The sequence below is a fragment of the Danio aesculapii genome, chromosome 4 (genome assembly GCF_903798145.1).
Source record: "Danio aesculapii chromosome 4, fDanAes4.1, whole genome shotgun sequence".
Taxonomy (NCBI): domain Eukaryota; kingdom Metazoa; phylum Chordata; class Actinopteri; order Cypriniformes; family Danionidae; genus Danio; species Danio aesculapii.
This window is the reverse complement of record NC_079438.1, coordinates 35,951,252-35,967,861: the sequence shown is the minus strand read 5'-3', so window position 1 is coordinate 35,967,861 and position 16,610 is coordinate 35,951,252. Positions and strand designations below refer to the sequence as shown.

At 37.7% G+C, this 16,610-nt stretch overlaps 1 protein-coding gene and 1 long non-coding RNA gene across 4 annotated transcripts in view; both read right to left on the bottom strand.

Annotated features, from left to right (window-relative positions):
- magi2a (membrane associated guanylate kinase, WW and PDZ domain containing 2a) overlaps nt 1-16,610 on the bottom strand; it is a 345,845-nt gene that overhangs the window by 291,793 nt on the left and 37,442 nt on the right. The window lies entirely within an intron of this gene.
- LOC130222927 (uncharacterized) lies at nt 13,909-16,172 on the bottom strand. Of its 3 annotated transcripts, none has more exons than XR_008836551.1 (4): nt 15,681-16,172; nt 14,499-15,563; nt 14,283-14,395; nt 13,909-14,150 (listed from the first exon to the last, which is right to left on the bottom strand). It is a non-coding gene; the product is annotated as an uncharacterized LOC130222927 (long non-coding RNA). The 3 variants fall into 3 exon arrangements; XR_008836552.1 differs by having other exon boundaries at nt 13,909-14,395; nt 14,499-14,956; nt 15,390-15,563; XR_008836550.1 differs by having other exon boundaries at nt 13,909-14,395.

Sequence of the window (16,610 nt, the reverse complement as noted above, 5' to 3'; positions counted from 1 at the left end):
TCTTTTTCTCCCTCTATTTTTGTAGCTTGACATCCCTCCATTTTGGCTCACTTTCACTTTCTGCATCCAATCTCTTGATTTTGTCTTCATCCTTCCCTCCCTTCTCTCTGATTAAAACTCTGGCCATGCTCGTTCATTCACTCACAGCCTCTTTCCCTCTTTTTTTCATTTCCTCACATCAACAGAGTCTTTTTACATAGATGAAACAGTTTTCCTCTCTGCTCAACTGTGACTCAGTAACACCTCCTACTGGAGGCACGCACTCAATGCTGAGTTGAAATATGAGGACACAGAATCTAAAATCTAAATCAAAAATGACATCAAATAAAAATAGATAAATAGAGACTCTTAGCTTTCGAAATAAACCCTGATGTACAGCAATGAATGCATGTGTGTGTTGTTATTACAATGATATTCACTCCATATCTAATAAGCATTTTCTGTAAAACTTACACAAATTTAGCAAACACATTCTTTATAAGCTTCCCATTGAAAAACAACTAGCTGCAATGGTCGCTTGAGGGTTGTAGCTTTAGACTGATGTATAGTTTGACAAGACTACTCGTGTTCTTTTGGTGTAATCTATTCATAAACACTGACATGTGGAAAAACAGCACCCCAGTGCGTCCGCGTCGTGGTGCTGGCTATGGATTGCCGCTTTGTTTATGAATTTAAATGCATTAGCTCATGATCCACAGCGGTTTGTCTTTGCTATGGCCACTGTTCCTACACACATGTGGCGGTCTAGTTTCAAAATAGTTCAGCTTTTGACACTGTGTGGATTAATACTGAATGTGTGTCACTGTTTTTACTTATGGTTAAGAGTAGAGTAATATGCTGGTGATGAACTGCATTGCTTTAATGCACTCCTGCATTGGCCTCACACAAACACTCTGACTACTTTAACAATGTTGATAAGCCATGGTGGACATTTCTCTCTGTCTCATGCACAGTTGACCAATCGCAATAGACTTGGTCATCGGACCAATCAGCGCAGATTAGCATCGTGCTAAGGAAGGGTTTGGGAATAAATGAATCGCTGAACGAATCATATGGGAGTCGTTAGAATAATTAGGAAAAAATAAATGCATATTATAAGACAATGAAAGTGTTTTTGACCTTACATGCATATCAGACTGTTGTTGGAGAGCCCCAAAACCGAAATATGACATTTTTAATGCATAATAGGGACTCTTTAATATGTGAAAGCACAGTTTAAATCTCTAAGCTTTAACCGTAAAACTGCTGTGTCATTTGTGTATATTTTAATGCCTCCAAAAGGCAAGTTTAGGAGACACGTCAGAGAAAAATAGCTGGAAGCTCTATTATGTCTTGTGATCTATGAAAGCACAACTTCTGAGCAATAAAATGTGCTTTAACCTTAAGGGAGGCCCACAGTAAATAATTTCATTTTTTTCCAGATCTCTTCAGCACCACATATTTAAATGGATCACCAAAAAGAGCATGAAAAATGGCAAAGAGATAAAAGAAGGCAAAGATAACCGAACCACAAAGCTATCCTTTAGCTATTTCACTCAGAACACTTTGGCAAGCCAACATATTTCCTAAGAGTTTTTATTTACTTTAGTGGAATGTTAATGATATATATATATATATATATATATATATATATATATATATATATATATATATATATATATATAAATATATATATATATATATATATATATATATATATATATATATATATATATATATATATATATATATATATATATATATATTTATACACATAATTTTTTTTTCTGAGATGATTGCCCTTGATGATTTTGAACTTGAAGAATACATCACACACAAACACACACACACACACACACACACACACACACACACACACACACACAGAGACACTGCGTCCTTCAGTCTACTTAAAGTTTTCATAAATTTCACTTTATGATAAATTCAATCAAAAACAGATGCTGCCCATAAACTCATTAAGGAGAATAATAATATCGTTCACTGTACAAACCACCACAACAGATGTCCTCTATGGATGTTTAAAGGGAGATTCATATTTAAAAAAAATAAATAAATAAATAAAATGATGGAGTTAAACAAATGACATCATAAATACTGATCTGCATGTATGAGGCCACAGCAGGACCTTGCATGCTAATTTAATAATCTTCAACCAGCTGGCCTGGTGACATAAATTTATAAGATTAAATGATCAGAAACAACTCAGTATATCAGGCCTCATGGGTCATGTTTGTATACAGTGCCATTTGTGTCCCCCGTTAACGATGTAATTAAATTTAGATTTAAGTCTGTTTAATTTGTAATCCTAAAGAAACTTTTCAAATAAAGCATGAATGCTCACTCACTTTCCTTCGGGTTATACCCTTCTTCATTAGGGGTCACCATCTTAACGTGAAACAATTCTTCTCAAAAAATAAGGAAAACCCCAAATGCAAATTAAGTGAGATTCCATTAAGTTGGTAAGGTCTGTGTCCAACAAAGCATTTTTGTTGTAAATGGAAGAACCACCTTTTCAAAGTCCCGGCAACGTTATTATTATTTATTATTATTATAACTTTTATTTTACCAGGAAAGACACACTGAGATTAAAAATCTCTTTTACAAGAGTATCCTGGCCAAGATTAGGCAGTATACAACAGACAACAAACAAAAAACAATAACAGATAACTAGAATCACACATTGACAAACAAACTATTCAAAACACCTACAAGCCTGTGTTTCAATTCATACTGTTTTTAAAAGCATTTAGTGAAATCAATTCTTTAAACTGCAACTTTGTTTGTAGATTTTTCCAACGTAGTGAGGAACCAACAGTAAACAGGGCAAGCATAATTAGGACAGCTAATTGGTGAGTGTAATGTTTGCTACATCAGAATTTATTTGGCAAATACATTTCTTATATGTATTCTTATTTGCACAGGCGGCACAGGTGGCTCAGTGGTTAGCACTGTCGCCTCACAGCAAGAAGGTCACTGGTTTGAGTGTCAGCTGGGTCAGTTGGTATTTCTGTGTGGAGTTTGCATGTTCTCCCCGTGTTCGAATGGGTTTCCTCTGGGTGCTCCGGTTTCCTTTACAGTCCAAAGACATGTGGTATAGGTGAATTGAATAAGCTAAATTGGCCATAGTGTGTGTGTGCGTGTGTGTGTGTGTGTGTGAATGTGAGAGTGTATGGGTGTTTCCCAGTGCTGAGTTGCGACTGGAAGGGCATCCGCTATGTAAAACATACTGTATGCTGGATAAGTTGGCAGTTCATTCCACTGTGGCAACTCCTGATAAATAAAGGGACTAAGCGAAAGGAAAATAAATGAATGAATGACTTATTTACACTAACAGTTCAAATTCACCTCACGCGAGCATACTTTTTTTTTAGTTTTGTGAATTATAGGATTTTTATAAACCTTATGACATTTTCATCACTCATTTCCCATGCAATGCTTTAAAATGCATATTAACACAGGGTGATGGAAACCCAGCTAGCAACATCAGTATATCATTAGTTACTAAAATATAAACAATATATCATTAGTTACTAAAATTAAGTAGATTTTTTTTTCTAAAAACATTTGAAAAATAATGCAAACTTTATCCTAACATAACATTATTATTATTATTATTATTATTATTATTATTAATCATTTCAATTATTAAAGAATTTATTCATAGTTTTCTTTTTTGTGAAAAAGTTTATTATGCTAAGATAATCACAGAACATATTTAAAAAAATGACCAGATGATATGTCGTCACTGGTTATGGTTGTACTAGTACTTTAACATTTCAAACTCTTATTTTTGCATTTTCACCATTCATTTTTTAAGGACATTGTGTATAATTGAAATCTAATTGTATTTTGTTGATTTTCTTGATAAAATATGGTTAATTCACTTTTAAGTTAGTATATTTTTCTGAAGCATCACTAAAAATTTAATGGAAATAGGTTTGGTGATAAATATAATTTAATCCTTTGTATGGCTGGCTTAACTGGATAATTCTGTCACAATATTTACTCATCCTCAATTTCCCCCAGAACATTTAAGATTTTTTTTCCCTCTGCTGATCAAAATTTCTGCCTTTTGCATTCTTCAAAAATAGTACATTAAAATTTTTGGGTGAACTATCTTTTTAAGGATTGAATGCTGAGAATCAGTCACTGAAAAAAAGAAAAGAAATGCATTGACCATGAATCAGAATATTAAGGAGCAATATGCCAGTTATGGCCATGGCATTTTGAATCCGAAGTGGGAAAATATGAATTCCTGAAAGGTCAGAAGTAACCTTTTGAAATGGAATGATCAAAAAATAAATACATTCTTGAAATTTCAGGCACATTTGAAACGGTGGTCATTTTCAGTGCAATCATTTCTCATATTTCATTACTTATCCATTATACATCCCAGAATGTGAAGAATTAGAAGTCATTTTCCCTCATCTATAGATGTCTCTCTGAAGCTAGACGTCTCACTAAGCCTTGTCAGATCGAGTCTCTGAAAATTTAAAAGACCGCAACATAGCATCAGCAGAGAGGATCAATAGGGCCTGTCTGTCAAGAAATCACTTAAAAGAGATTTAAAAATGTGTTGAATTATTCCTTTACACAGTGTGGGAAATATACAACACTATTAAAAGCTGTAGTATCAGTCCAGATTTAATTCCTGGCCATTTACCCACATATAATCATGAATAAATAGACATCAAATGTAGTAAACCTATGCTTGATGTATTATCCTTGTCTGTCGAGAAAGTTTGTTTGACCTTCGTTTTCCATATTTGATTAATCTACATGCAATGGTCAATATTTACATGTAAATTAACTGCTAAATCTGTTCAATCTTTCCAGTTCTTTTCCCAGATAAATGTTAATTTCAAGTTGGATAAAAATAAAGCACAACAAAAATGTATCTCTCATATTATTTCTCATTAATAATATGGATTATTTGTAGCAAATTTTCTTGGACCTGGCCACCCTGCTTGTGTTCTACACATGAGCAAAAATCTAAGGCTTTGAAATGGCATTGGTGTGAGTAATTAAAAATGTGCATCCCTTTAACACACATATATAGGATGAGCGCAAGAGAAATCTCTTTTCTTTTCCTTTTCACTCTTTCCTTCCTCTATTTCACATAAATTCCTGGCAACAAAGCACTCTATTCCACATCATGTACTGAACATCACTTTCAAACAAGTGAGAGAAATTGTCCACTTGGTCCAAAACTGAACTTCCGGCTGTTGGCCTTTCGACAGCCAAAATCTCCCACTCGTTTAAACTGTCATTTCCTCACTCCCTTTTAACGCTCTAAAACATCTTTCTCCAAACCATTAGTCATCGCTCACTGAAGCACCGCACAACAGCACACAAAACCCCTGCTCCCTAGCACACAAAACACACACATAACTAGTCACCATTATAAAAAAAACGGTCATAACTCTTCCATTTGACTCCTCCCATAGATTATAATTTGCGCCTTCAAAATAAAATATACGGAAAAGCTTTTTATTACTGTCTAAAAATAAATCACCACTGTTACTGTAGATAAAATAAAAATAAATTATTAAATTGATACAAAATGCAACTATGGAAAGGCATAACATTGGTACAACAAACAAGAATGAAATTCATCAAATTATGTGGCTTGCTGAGGAGAGATGTTCCAATTATTTTGGAATCAATGTGATGTACAATTTTGTAGGCACGATATAAAATATCTCATGCAAAAAAGCAAATCATTAATTTTGATTAAAAATTTGTGTTATGTATAAACTGAAAATTGCATCGTCTTCAAAGCAACACACTATAAAAAAAAGTTTGGTTTAACTTGATGAAATTTTGACGAAAAAAATAAATTAATAAAAATAAATTAATAAAAATAAATAAATAAATAAATAAGTATTAGATTTGGGAAATTATGAAATTATTTTTATTTAATTTTATATGCATTTCACAGTCATGAAAACAAATGGTATTAAGTAGGGCTGCACTATATAATAAAATCTAGCTTTGTGTTATTTTGTTTGTTGTTCTGTGATATATATTGCAATAAGAATACAATTTCACCACATGACTTGAACATCTCTATTTGGCAAGAATGAATACATTTAGATTGATTGGGATGATTCTGTAGGGGAGTGCATCTGCATAAAAATATAATAAACAATATCTACAAGCATACATTAATACAGTAAAGAAAAAAGGAAAAAATAAGAAGTGTTTTATGGTTTTCCAAGGAGTCTGAAAGTATTCAAGTACAGCAATTGAATAATTACATAACATAATAGTGCATAGTCTTTGCTGTATAAATAATTCTATAAAATTTATTGATATTAAATATATAAATGGTATAATTTCTTACGCATATCCTGCAATGTGACTATTGCAAATGATCACATTGTGATATCAATGCTGAAACAATTTACTGTGCAGTCCTATTAAGCATGTATTTATGCATGGTGTAACATTGACATCGATCATAAACACCATATAAGAATAGCAGAATTATTTCATAAGGGTCACGTGATACTGTAATTAAAATAAATATATTTATAATAATATAATAGTATTTATGTAAAATTATAATAATATTTAACATTATTACTGTTTTTATTATATTTGTATCAAGTTATGCAGCCTTGGTGAACATGAGACCATTTACACAGTGCATTTTTCCATTCTGCTGCACTACTTTTCCATTGTTTTTCACATAACCACACACACTTGACGGACAGTTGTGACAGTTATGTTTAACTCGAGTGCTGCATTTTTAGATGCTAAGTAAAGTTAAAAGAACTTCAACTTTCACACGCAGTGCTGCTCATCACTGTCAATTTCTAAAGCAGTAGACCAATCAAAAAAGAACTCGGAGGAAGGATATTCGTAGCAAATTGCTTGGTAGCCATGTTTGAAAACCCTCGTAGTTTATACTGTACCACAAACCAGTCCTGAGTGTTGCATTGTGCATATTTAGAAGCAAAGTCATGTTGGATGTATAAGACTGTATAGTCGATCTTTGTAGTCAAATATCTAAACAGTTGCCATCATTTATATAGTACTAGGGGTTGGGATTTTAATATTTATTTATTTAAATTTAGAATATTGGGGCAAAATATGTTTTTTCATATGTATAAACAAGTATAATCATGTGGAACAAATGACCAAAATTGATCAAGAAAATAAAAGACGATAAAAAAGCGATCAACAGATGGGCTATATAGTTAGTTTGCATTGTGGATGATGATGATTTTTATTTATGTTATTGTATTGTGAATAATTTTGTTCCTGTTTTAAAATGTGGAGGTTCTGTTTGTTTTATGCAATAACTGTATTTTGCAGTCAAGTTTTATTTTTTAAACAGCAAGGACCACAATGGAAACAAACCGAGGGATTTATTGTGTTATTATCCAATACAGTTATATTTCAAACTGTATAGGATACTTGTATTTTTGTAAGGTTTGTCTAAAATCTGTCAAATAAAAATTCAATTCAATTCAATAATCTCAATAATATATGTAGGGTAAGCAAGCACCTAGCAACACCCTAGCAACAACAACATTAAAAACCACACAAAACACAGTATCATCATCCACTAATAAATGGCTGATCAAGTTGCGTTAGCTATGCACCAAAATGTATATTTTCTAGAAAGAATGATTAATATAAAGTCAACATCTTTATAATATCAGCAAATTCTGCAGCAATTCCACCAACCAAACCAACCAACCACTATTTAAAAGTTTATCTACTAAAAGTAAAGAGAAATCTTTGTCTGCAAAAAAGTCAACAAACCCATTTGACAATAAGATGGAAGCAAATGGCGAATCACTGCCAGAACGCCAGAACTAGAGCATATCTTACACAGTCATTAGAGCCCCTGTAAACCTGGCAGCTTAATGCAATGAAAACATGGCCGCCGTTTGACTTCTTTGAATATGTAAATGCTGAATCTGGCAGAGCTCTGGCTTTGAGAGTTCCTTTACTGAACAAAGCCAGCAGTTTCACTGGCATGTTGCTGTGGGTTTGAGTGCCAGGGAAGGTTGAGAAGGTTGGCACGCTGAGGGCACAACACAACCTCGTACACACACAAAAAAAAACACACACCCACACATGTACAAGCAGGACATGTATGCACATTTCAAGAATATACCACAGCTGGCATCATTTATAAAATTTACTACTTAGGAGAGGAAAAACTGCACACATTTATAACTTAAAATATTGTTCACCCAAAAATCTCATCATCCTCAAGTGGTTTTAAACTTATCATAAGTTTCTATATTTTTATAAAAACAAAGCAAAAACATTTTTAAGAATGTTGGAAACAGGTTTCCACTGACATCCATAGCAGGCAAAAATAAGTGAGGTTTATTAATAAACTAATTTCGAGAGGATCACGTGCTTATGATTTATCACAGCCGGTCTCGTATTAAGCTAATCAGTATCGTCCAATCATATGAGCCATAAGCTACTATAAATAACCACAGTTTTCAGTCCACTTTATCTTCGTTTGGAAGAAACCCCCCTTCCTCCCCATTCTCCTCCTTAACCTTAGATCGGGCGGCACGAAGGCCCAGTGGTTAGCACTGTTAGCCCCACAGCAAGAACACTGCCAACCCTGGTCCTGCCAGGTCGGTAGGTGTTTCTGTGAGGAGTTTGTATGTTCTCCCCGTGTCCGCATGGGTTTTCCCCGGGTTCTCCGGTTTCCTCCCATCCAAAAAAATATACATCATGCATAACAATGAAACATTTGTCTAGCCCCTTCTTTTTTCCTCACGTGTTCCCTTAGCTACTGCAGACGGGGAGTTCTGAGATCCACCAAGCTCAGGCTCCCCTCTCGCTCTGCAAACGGGAGGAAGCCCCGGGCTCGAGGATCCCTTGAGCTCGGGGCTCTCTCCCGGGACAGCATGCCAAACAAGCTATTGATGAATCATCAGCTAAGTGTGAACTCTTGAAAGAAATATTATGGAAGCCAATGGGAACTAGTTTTACAACAGTATTCAAATATTCAAAAGTTTAACAGAAGAAAGATACTCACACTGGTTTGGAACAATTGTAAATATTCCAGTCAGAAATAAAATGCATTGAGATAAGCTGCATGCACACAAAATAAAATGCTAATAAAGATAGCATCAACAATTGTTCACAGTACGAGCCATTGTTTGCTGAAATTAGAGAAATATTTGTAGGTTTGGTCATTCTCTGTGCATTGATATACTTATTTCCACCAGTAAACAGCCAATAGCTCATTATATCTGATTATTTTAAGTCTACTTTTGGCATCAAATCATTTTCCATGAGAAAGAGCAGACTGCTATTATTGCTGCAAAATAATAATCTGTATGGCTTATACAGCCTTAATTTAAACTGTGTGTGTGTGTGACAGAGCGAGAAAGAGAGAGAGATGAGCAAGAGTTAAGAGTAAATGTTTTTAAAGCATGTGTTTAAGGAGGTTAATTGCGTATTTCTCTGCATAATACATTTCCAAAACCTAGCAGTTGGGCTATCTACAAACATTTGAAAGTCAAGCTGTCAAAAAAATAATTGCAATTAACAGCTTAATTGGCTAGATTTTTGTTTTAATATGCACTATAAAATATATGTGTTAATTAACAGTAGCCCACAGCCTCTCTGCTGTGACAACTACTTGAAAATTGAACAGTTTAACAAAGTGTAGTCTACTGATATTTTAGTAGTTTGAAACAATCTACTGTCTGAGAAATAAGTAAATTATTTATAATATTAAATTAATATGATTAAACATAGTTAAATGACTAATTATATATTATTTTCAATAATACATAATTATTCATTCATTTTCTTTTCGGCTTAGTCCGCTTAGTCCAGCATACTGTACGTTTTACATGACGGATGCCCTTCCAGCTACAACCCATCACTGGGAAGTAATACATAATTATGTATGAGCAGTTTCATGCAAATATTAACCTTGCCATGAAAAAAGTTTTCACCAAATTACCTAAATCATTTCTATATTTTTTGTGCAAGCAAGCATTTTACAGTACTTGAAAAATGTTTCTGTCGATGTTTTCAAACAATTATATTTAGTTTATTAATGTCACACAAGTGCCAATTTCACATCCGTCACATCCATAACGGAGAAATGTCACATCCATAATGAAGCTTTAATCCTTATAAATTCAAAAACGTACAATAAAATAAAATCAATCATGTTTGTTCAATGGTGAGCCAACTCTTATCCTTTTGATTAGCATTGTTTCTTTTAGGTTGTGCAGTTTAATTCACAGAATTTCGACAAAGTATGTTGTATACTCTTAACTTGCTATCTTTTGAAACTTTTTTCATCACATCCATAATGCATGTTATTTTTCCTCATTTAAAATAAAAATATCAAACTGTAAACATTTTTTTTATCTGACCCCATAACTCTGATTAGTTGTTTTGGAAAATATAAACAGATGTTACAATATAACGGTAAAATATACTTTGTGAATCTATGTTTTGAATTTTTATTGCTAATGTCACATCCGTAACGCTGGAATTGTTCGGATAATATATGCGTTGGCAGGTGTGTTTGTTTGTGTGTGTGTTTGTTTCTCTCTCTCTCTCCCTCTTTCCACCTGCAGGCCCCGCCCTAATTACGTAGACGACGTGCCCTGGGATTGGAGGAAGTATTCCAGGGCGACCTTTAAAAAGACATCAACGGGCGTAGGGAGGAGAGCGAGTTTTGTTGGCGTGTTATTGAAGTTGTGCAAAAGTTATTCTGGTTGTTGAGTTGTTTTTCGTTGATTGTATTTCTCGTGCTGTTGTGCTAGTGTTGACTTTGTTGTATACCCATCCGTGTTTCCCCTTCCTATTATTTTTGTTTTGGTTTGTGTGTTTGTTGATTGTAATTATTGTAAATATATACACGGTAAGAGGCAGTAGGGGTTGGACGCCACTTTTCTTTTTTGTAAATATTTTCACCTGTGTTTTTGTTAGTCAGGGAGATAGGTGTAGATTTTGTATTTTTATTTCTATTATTTTATTAGGTGTAGTGAGTTTCATTTGGGTGTTTAGTTAGTGTATTTTTGTTTATTATTTTATGTGGGTTCACCCCGAGGTATTTGGCTTCACTTTTTTTTTGGTGATAAAAAAAAGAAAAGACAAAAAAAAGACAAATAAAGAGACCCTATATAAAGGGGTTATTAAAAGTGAATTTTATTTGTCGGGTGTTCTTTTATGTTGCGGCTTTGACCCTAGACCAGGGTCGTAACATAAAGTGGGGGCTCGTCATTTGTTTTTGTACAGCAAAAACGTTTATTTTGAATCCTTCTTGTGGACGCGCAGTGGGTAAGTCATTTCAATTTATTCTTTGTTTGGCTGCTTTCTTTTTGGTGTGGAAAGGAGTAGCGAATAGTGTTGACATGGATTTTGATTTGACTGCCTTCGCACTTTCTCCGAGCACGGAACAGTTTGATCGCTGCCGTAAGGATGACTTCTTTAAAATTGCAGAGTTCTTTAAAATTGTGGTGCCGCATAAGGCTTCAAAAAAAGAATTAAAAGATGTGCTTTATAAAGAATTGGTTTTACTACGTATATTGCCTGATCTGTCGGAGGCAGGTGGCGTCGAAATGGGAACGTCTTCGCCGTCGAAGGCCGACGAGGGGCTCTCGACTCCGCCACCTTTATCTCCGCTTTTCAAGTCACCAATATTTGCACCACCAGGTAGTTTACCAAATTCGGACCCGTTATTTGTGTTAAAGTCAAAAGAATTGGATTTACGAATCAAACAGGAAGAGAGCGTGGCGAAGAGGCTGAGGTTAAGAGAGCTGGAGCTGGAGTTAGAGAGAGAGCGGCTTCGAGTGGATCACGGCCGGTCTCCCCCGGCTGAGGATCCACTGGAAGGTTCTCCTGCTTTTCCTTCGTTCGCTCGATTACCCGCCGCCCCTTTGCCAGCCACTTCCACTCCAGTTTCAACTCCCGATGTGCCTAACGCTCCAATTTTTGATGTGAGCCGACACATTAATTTAGTGCCTCCTTTCCGTGAAGCTGAAGTGGACAGCTATTTTACCGCGTTTGAGCGGGTTGCCGCTACACTGCAGTGGCCGAAGGAAATGTGGGCTCTGTTACTGCAGTGTAAGCTTATGGGGAAAGCACAAGAGGTTTGTTCTGCGCTACCGATTGAACAGAGTCTAAATTACGACGTGGTGAAGCAATCTGTTCTTCGTGCTTATGAGTTAGTTCCGGAGGCGTATAGACAAAAATTTAGAGCCCATAAGAAAGCAGACAAACAAACTTTCGTGGAATTCGCCAGAGAGAAACAGAACCTTTTTGAAAAGTGGTGCGCTGCCAGTAAAACTACTACATTTGAAGCTTTAAAAGAACTAGTTTTATTGGAAGACTTTAAAAGCAGTGTTTCTGAAAGTTTAGTTGTGCACCTAAACGAGCAGAAGGTTAAGTCTCTCTCTGCAGCCGCCGTGCTGGCGGACGAATTCATTTTAACACACCGTACAGTCTTTTCACCAATGGATTATGACAGGGTTGCTGTTCAGGGTGCTGAAGGGCAGGTAAAGGGCTGGACGGGTGTTGCGAAACCAGGCAGGGGAGGAGCTTTTGGGGTGCGCAGGGGCGCTCAGCAGCGTTCTGGTGAGGGCAGAGTGTGTTTTTATTGCTTGGACGCTGGTCATCTCATAGCTGATTGTGAGGCCTGGAAGAAAAAAAATGCTTCAGTTAAACCTAAAGGTGTTGGGTTTGTAAATACTAGTGAAAAGTCTTTGTCAGCTACATCAGGTTATGAGCCATTCATGTTACGGGGTTGGGTGGCTTGCAGCGCTAGTGACGTACCCAAATCAGTGTCTGTGTTGAGGGACACGGGAGCAGCCCAAAGTCTTCTGCTGGCTGGCACTATTCCTCTGACTCCAGAAACCTACACAGGTGCTGACGTAATTCTGCGTGGTATAGGAAAAGGCTGTGTAAAGGTTCCTTTACACAGCCTATTCCTTAAAACAGATGTAGTTATTGGACAGGTGTGTGTTGGGGTCTGCTCTGAACTTCCAGTGGAAGGAGTAGATTTTATATTGGGAAATGACTTAGCTAGTGGCATAGTTTTCCCTCCCCCAATTGTGGTTAACCAACCATTAACAGATGAATCTGACGATCTGTTAACTAAATTTCCAGATGCATTTCCCTTGTGTGTCGTAACTCGTGCGCAAGCACGCAAATTTGAAGACGTGATTGACGTGTCTGATTCCTTTTTTTCAGCACTAACCGGGAGGCTGTTTGTAAAGCCTGTGTCTCCCATAGGTGACACGACTTTACAAACGGGACGTTCACAATTGGCTGCTGTACAAAAGGCTGACCCTTCTTTAGTGACCTGCTTTTCGGCTGTGACAGACAAAGCAAAAGCACCCAATAAAAAGGTAACATATTTCATTGAAGATGACACTTTAATGCGACAGTGGGAAGACGGCGAAATTGTTCGTCAGGTGGTTGTTCCCACTGGTTACCGCTCACAAATATTAGAACTAGCGCATGATCATATACTTTCTGGCCATCTGGGCATTCGGAAAACTTACGATCGCGTTTTGCGTTATTTTTTTTGGCCTGGTCTAAAAACGGATGTAGTAAATTACTGCCGCTCATGTCACGTTTGTCAGTTGGCTGGCAAACCAAATCAAATTATTCCTCCTGCTCCCCTTTGTCCAATACCGGTGATAGGTGAACCATTCGAGAGAATTATTATTGATTGTGTAGGACCGCTGCCAAAATCTAAATCCGGATATCAGTACATACTCACTTTGATGTGCGCTGCGACGCGCTTCCCAGAGGCTGTCCCAATGCGCAGCATCAAAGCGAAAGCTGTTGTTAAAGAAATCATTAAGTTTTGTTCCATATTCGGGTTACCAAAAATAATACAGACTGATCAAGGTTCAAACTTTACCTCAACACTGTTCACTCAGGTTCTCAGTGAGCTTGCCATCAAACACCAGCTATCGAGCGCCTATCATCCCGAGTCGCAGGGCGCGCTGGAACGTTTCCACCAGACCCTTAAGTCCATGCTGCGCGCGTTCTGTGTGGAAACGGGGAAGGACTGGGATGAGGGGTTGCCGATGCTGATGTTTGCCATTCGCGAGACCGTACAGGAATCTGTAGGATACAGCCCTGCTGAGTTAATTTTCGGGTTCTCCGTCCGCGGACCCCTAAAGCTGTTGAGAGAGCAGCTGTTATCGGAGAAGAAATCTCCAGTTAACGTTTGTGAGTACGTGACTCAAATGCGTGAGCGTTTAAATCGTGTGTGGGAAATGGCAAAAATAAATTTGTCATCCAAACAAGCTCACATGAAAAAATTATTTGACAGAAAGGCTGTTGCGCGAAGCTTTCAACCAGGAGATTTGGTGCTGGTTTTTCTTCCGCTGCCAGGCTCTGCACTCCATGCTCGCTTCTCAGGGCCCTACGTAGTGGAACAGAAACTAAGTGAGACAAATTACCTAATTCGCACCCCCGAACGTAGAAAAAAATCTCGCGTGTGTCATATAAATATGTTGAAGGCTTACGTGGATAGAACCGCCACAGATAAGCCTCTTTCTGAAACAGCGCCAGTGTTGGCGTGCGCTCCTCCGTCTCCTGTTGTGGATTCTGAGGAGGACGGGTTGAGGGTTTCAGAAATAATGACCACGCCACCGAAATTGTGCAATTCGGAATTTTTAAATGACATTGAAAACCAATTGGCATACCTCCCTTATTCACAGCGCAGGGATGTCGTTTCCTTGATCTGTGAATTCTCCTCTCTCTTTTCAGATGTGCCAAGTCAGACTCATGTTTTATTTCATGATATTGAAATTATTAATTCGCCACCTCTAAAACAACACCCGTACAGACTTAACCCTGTAAAGAGAGAGGAGATGAGGAAGGAGGTAGATTACCTGCTGGCGAACGGTTTGGTGATACCCAGCAGCAGCCCGTGGAGCTCGCCGTGTTTGCTCGTCTCCAAGCCGGACGGCTCGTACAGATTCTGTACGGATTACAGGAGAGTGAACAGTGTGACCAGACCAGACTCCTTTCCGTTGCCCAGAATGGAGGACTGTATAGATCGCGTAGGTGCTGCTTTGTTTGTGACTAAGCTTGATTTATTGAAGGGCTTTTGGCAGGTACCACTGACGCAGAGGGCTTCAGATGTTTCCGCGTTTGTAACGCCGGATAATTTTCTGCAATACACCGTGATGGCCTTCGGGATGCGAAACGCTCCAGCAACCTTTCAAAGGTTGATGCAGAGAGTTTTATCCGGTGTTACAAATTGCGAGGCATATCTTGATGATGTCGTGATTTATTCCAAGTCTTGGAACGACCACATGAGAACCCTGCGTTTAGTGTTCACCCGCTTAAGTGAAGCCTCTTTAACTGTGAATTTAAAAAAATGCGAATTCGCTAAAGCTGTGGTCACTTACTTGGGTAAGCAGGTCGGACAAGGACAGGTGCGCCCGATCGAAGCCAAAGTGGAGGCTATTGTTCATTTCCCCGCCCCCACCACCAAACGAGAATTACGTCGGTTCCTTGGTATGGTGGGCTATTACAGGAGTTTCTGTAAAAACTTTTCCTCCGTTGTTTCCCCTCTCACTGACCTGTTAAGTGGGTCCAAAAAAAAGTTTGTGTGGGATCAAAAGTGTGATTCAGCTTTCAGTGCAGCTAAAGACCTTCTGTGCAGTGCCCCAGTTCTCTCTGCCCCTGACTTTACTCACCCCTTTAAAATAGAAGTTGATGCCAGTGCATTGGGAGCTGGGGCAGTGCTGCTCCAAGAGGGTGAAAATGGAGTTGATCATCCTGTGTGCTATTTCTCAAAGAAATTTTCAAAAACACAACAGCGTTACAGCACAATCGAGAAAGAGGCCCTAGCGTTACTTCTTGCCCTCCAGCACTTTGAAATTTACGTGGGTGGTAGCAACTTACCTGTCGTGATTTACACTGACCACAACCCTCTGGTTTTTCTCCAGCGCATGGCCAACTCCAATCAGAGACTAATGAGGTGGTCATTAGTAGTGCAAGGTTTTAACATTGACATCCGCCACAAGAAGGGTACAGAAAACGTTATTGCCGATGCCCTTTCAAGGGCTTGATATGTGTTTGTTTGTTTTCTGGTGTTAATTGTCAAAAAGAATTAAACTTTTTGACTTAAATGGGTGGGGGTGTTGCGTTGGCAGGTGTGTTTGTTTGTGTGTGTGTTTGTTTCTCTCTCTCTCTCCCTCTTTCCACCTGCAGGCCCCGCCCTAATTACGTAGACGACGTGCCCTGGGATTGGAGGAAGTATTCCAGGGCGACCTTTAAAAAGACATCAACGGGCGTAGGGAGGAGAGCGAGTTTTGTTGGCGTGTTATTGAAGTTGTGCAAAAGTTATTCTGGTTGTTGAGTTGTTTTTCGTTGATTGTATTTCTCGTGCTGTTGTGCTAGTGTTGACTTTGTTGTATACCCATCCGTGTTTCCCCTTCCTATTATTTTTGTTTTGGTTTGTGTGTTTGTTGATTGTAATTATTGTAAATATATACACGGTAAGAGGCAGTAGGGGTTGGACGCCACTTTTCTTTTTTGTAAATATTTTCACCTGTGTTTTTGTTAGTCAGGGAGATAGGTGTAGATTTTGTATTTTTATTTCTATTATTTTATTAGGTGTAGTG